Genomic DNA, 4,481 nt, shown 5'->3' with positions numbered 1-4,481 from the left:
AATCCCATATCCTTTATCAAATCTCTTCCCCATAGTGAAATTGATAAGTCTACACATAAGGCTTCATGGTCCCTGAATGCCCTTCCTGATCTTTCCAAGGCAATTCTCTAGCACACATATCAGGAGCCTTAGCATATCCCAAACTTTGTGAAGTTTGGGAAGAGACCTGTATAGGCCAGCCAGAGGGCCAATCTTTGGTGGCTATGATGCTCTTATCAGCTCCAGAATCTAGTAAGCCTAGGGTTTTCTTACCATTCACTATTAACTCAAGGGTCGGATGTTGATCGAGGTCTAAAGCTAGGAAAGTTAAGTTCGATCCAGTGGAACCACATCCTCCCTCTCCTCTCTCTGTGGTTTGAACTGGAAACTCATCATGTAAACTTGGCAAAAGCAGTAGCTGTGCTATCCTGTCTCCAGGAGAAATGGCTGTAATCCCTCTAGGAGATTCTACCATGATCTTTACTTCACTCATGTAATCAGGATCTATAACTTCAGGATGTACTCGTAGACCTTTCAAGGTTTCCACTGACCTCACCTTGTTGGGCAGAGACCTCCAAGCCCTAATGGCTATTTGGTTAATCTGATCATATACTTGAGGGTGGTATCCTGTTTGTTGCTGTGCAAAAAGTCCTTGACCAAGAAGCATGTCCACATCCCAGGCTGGATTCCAGCCACGCAGTTAGCTGCACCTCGATCATTAGCAAATTCAATTTGGAAAGCTCTTCAATACAAATATTGTCCTGGCGATAAACAAGCTTTACCAAATTCAACCAATCACTAGGTGTTATACAGAAGCAATTGAGTGCTTCTACCTGAGCAATTGTAAAATCTGCCATCGCCCCATATGTGTGAACCGACTCTGCCAGAGCTTTGACTATTTTAACGTCAATCGGCTCATGATATCTCTGTTGGTTACCATCTGTAAAAACTGGATAAGCCAGTGGTCGAGCAATCCGGAACTCAGTGCGAACAGTCCGCCACACTTCCAGACAGAAGGTGGAGCAACCAGGACCTCCTACTTCCTCTTGTGAGCAGTAGGGGGGAGGAGCGATAGGGCGGTGCCTTGCTTTACAGCCGCCATTTTAGGGCGCTGTTTTTCTGTTACCTTTAAGGAATGTTTTTCCATGAGCTCAGTAATCTCTCCCTCCTCATCCTCTGTGAGGTACTCATCCTCACATATATCCTGCTTTGATTCTGAATCCTCTCCTGGTTCTTTTAATTCCTTCCTCGGCTCTCCTAGAGAAGGATAGACTCGCTTCTTATTCCCTTTCTGTTTTTCTTTTCCTCTCACTTTCTGACTGTTCTGATCTTTCTTCTTGAAGCATTTCAAGGGCAGCTTGTCCATTCGCTACAGCTTTTTTATTTCCCTCTTGGTCCCCTAGACAGCTTCATACCAGTTGCCATACTGGCTGAACACAAAGCTTCAACGTTCCTTGTTTCCAGGCAAAACCCAGGTCTTTCCCTAACTTATCCCAACTAGCCACCGAGAGATTGCCTGAGTATGAGAACCAGGGTGCAATGATGTCACATTCATTCAGGAACCTCTGCAACATGGCTTTATTTAACCTTAAATTTTTAGAATGAAGCAGCATTTGAAGAGCCAGAAAAATTGGATGTGATTGTGACGATCCCATTGTGCTTTTGTTTTAGTTTGTGTACTCCGAAGGTGTGCAAGTTGGATAACACCACCAAAAAACAAAAGCCCACACTGCAATGTTAAAGAGCAGCCAAATCACCACTATAATAGTGGGGTCCATTCACTTTACTCTCACTTTGCAAGTTAAAGCAGGAGAGAGGTGTTTACTTTCGGTTGGCTCTTGCCGAGAACAGTCTTGCTCCTCTCCTGAGACCTTATTGCCTCTTTGCCGAGGGCTTTTATTGCTCCTTTACCGGAGACCTTATTGCTGCATTCACCTCGGACCTTATTGTCCCACTTACCTTGGGAACTTAAGGCGCCACCCCAGCTGTGAGAAGTTCTCATTCCCCATACGGGCCACCACTTGTTGCGTCCACCCTTGACCAGCAAGAATGACGCAACACCGAGGAACCTTCTTCTCACAGTTTATTCAGGAAAACTTGATTTACAGTGAATGGCGGCCCAGGGTAGAGGAAGACAGGGCCTGATATAGTCTACATCTACCAATCACCTAACCCTACGTGGCACGCCAGGATAGGTTGTCTCCAAGTAGAATTAAGAGGATACATGGCCTTTACCAAATTAGGAGTTGTTTACCACAGAGAGTACTTGCTGTCTGGCTGGCGGAAGGCGGGAACAGGTGCCATCTTTTGGGCACGGTACTTTGTAGCTCCCAACAAGAAACCTGTGCTTCTGCATGAGGACAGATCACTGCGCCTGTCTTAGGGGGTTCCCTTAAACCTACCAGGGTGCCTGTGATGGAATCACGCATTCTGTCACATGTGTTCTGTCTTAAGATTCACTGAAGGCAAGGAAAATTGTACCCGTCTCTGGCTGGAAACAGTCTCTGTACAAATATGGTTAGTGGGGGATGGGCCATGGTCCAGCTCTAAGCACTCTGAATCAACAAGAAATGTCCAGGAAATAGCACCTCAGCTCTTGTGTATGTAAACCTTCTCCTATGGATGAAGACATGTAAAGGTTAAAATGTCTTTTTACAATCTGCATGGCAATGCCTCTAGTGCCTCTGATAGGGACCTTATTAAAGTTTGCTCCCTAAAATATATTTCTATCCTAAGGCTTCTAAATTACATATTACATTTTTGGTACAATGTACTCTGACTTCTAGTTTCTAATAAAATTTGCATAACACATATAGCAAGGTTACAGACATTAACAATTCCATCGTGAACATACATTAGGGTGAGTTACAATACAATCAAAAGACAATAAGATATTTTCACAATCTGTGGGGTGTGAACAATTCCACAATTCTAAACCTTTTATCTTTATTCCCTGCCTGGGACTCAATGTCCCTTGACCCTTTCTATTTCTTGCTCAAAGTCCGAAGTTCTAACATCAGGTTTGTAATATCAGTCTTTGAAAGTTAACTAACTTAATGTCTTAATTAAGCATTGTGAAAGAGCTTCTGCCACTCTGGTTTATGCCAGTATCCAACTGTCCTAAATGGGTCCCTTTTCCCAATGGGAAAACTGGCAAAACAGTTTTGAGTTTCTGTTTGTGGCAAGAAATCAAGCTGTTTTTTTGTCTCGCAAATGGAACTGGGTGTGTCTCCTTTCTTCCTCCGGCTGTAGGTTAGATGTACTCAAAGTTCAGGAATAGCCTCCAAGATCTTTATCATGAAGGGATTTTGGATTTTGTCAAGGGATTTTCAGAATCTAATGAGATGATCATGTGGTTTTTCTCTTTCAGTTTGTTTATATGGTGGATTACATTGACAGATTTTCATATATTAAACCATTCTTGCATCCCTGGGATGAAGCAAACTTGATCACAGTAGATGATTTTTCTGATGTGTTCTTGGATTTGATTTGCCAATATTTTGTTGAGTATTTGTGCATCTATGTGAATGAGGATTATTGGTATGTAGTTCTCTTTTTGAGTTGTATGTTTGTGTGGCTTGGGTATTAAAGTCATTGTATCCTCTTAAAAAGAGTTTGGCAATGTCCCTTGTGCTTCCATTGTGTGGAACAATTTGAGGAGTACTGGCATTATCACTTGTTTGAATTTTTGGTAGAATTCTGCAGTGAAGCCATCTGGCCCTGGCATTTTTTTTTTTATTGGGAGGCTTTTGATCACTGCTTCTCTTTAATTAGTGGTTATAGGCTTAATTAAACTGCTTAAATGTTCTTGGTTTAATTTTGGTAAGTGACATCTATCCAGAAAATTGTCCATATCCTTTTGATTTTTGAAATCTGTGGAGTACAGGTGTTCAAAATATGGCCTGATGATTTTCTGGATTTCCTCAGTGTCCCTTGTTATATCCCCCATTTTGTTTCTGATTTTGTTAATTAGCATGTTCTCTCTCTCTCTTTCTGCCATCTGGTTAGATTGGATAGAGGGTTGTCTATCTTGTTGATCTGCTCAAAGAAACAACTCTTTGTTTCATTGATTCTTTGTAATGTTTTCCTAGTTTCTAATTTATTGATTTCAACCCTCAGTTTGATTATTTCCTGGAATCTACTTCTCCTTGTAGATTTTGCTTCTTATTGCTCTAAAGCTTTCAGTTATTCTGTCAATTCTCTAGTGTGAACATTCTCCAGTTTCTTCATGTGTGCCCTTCCTGGTATAAATTTTCTTCTTAGGACTTCTTTCAGAGTGTCCCATAAGTTTGGGTATGTTGTGTCTACATTGTTATTAAGTTCTAGGAAGTTTTTAATTTCTTTTTTTATTTTTTTCCTCAACCCAGGAAGGGTGCAATTGTGTGTTATTCAATTTCTGTGAGTTTGTATGTTTTCTGCAATTTGTATTGCTGTTGAATTCCAGCTTTAAAGCATGGTGATTCGATAAGATACAAGGGGTTATTTCAATTCTTTTGTATCTG

This window comes from Cricetulus griseus, chromosome 8 (genome assembly GCF_003668045.3).
Source record: "Cricetulus griseus strain 17A/GY chromosome 8, alternate assembly CriGri-PICRH-1.0, whole genome shotgun sequence".
In the NCBI taxonomy this organism is placed as follows: Eukaryota; Metazoa; Chordata; class Mammalia; order Rodentia; family Cricetidae; genus Cricetulus; species Cricetulus griseus.
Note: the sequence above shows the minus strand (reverse complement) of the source record.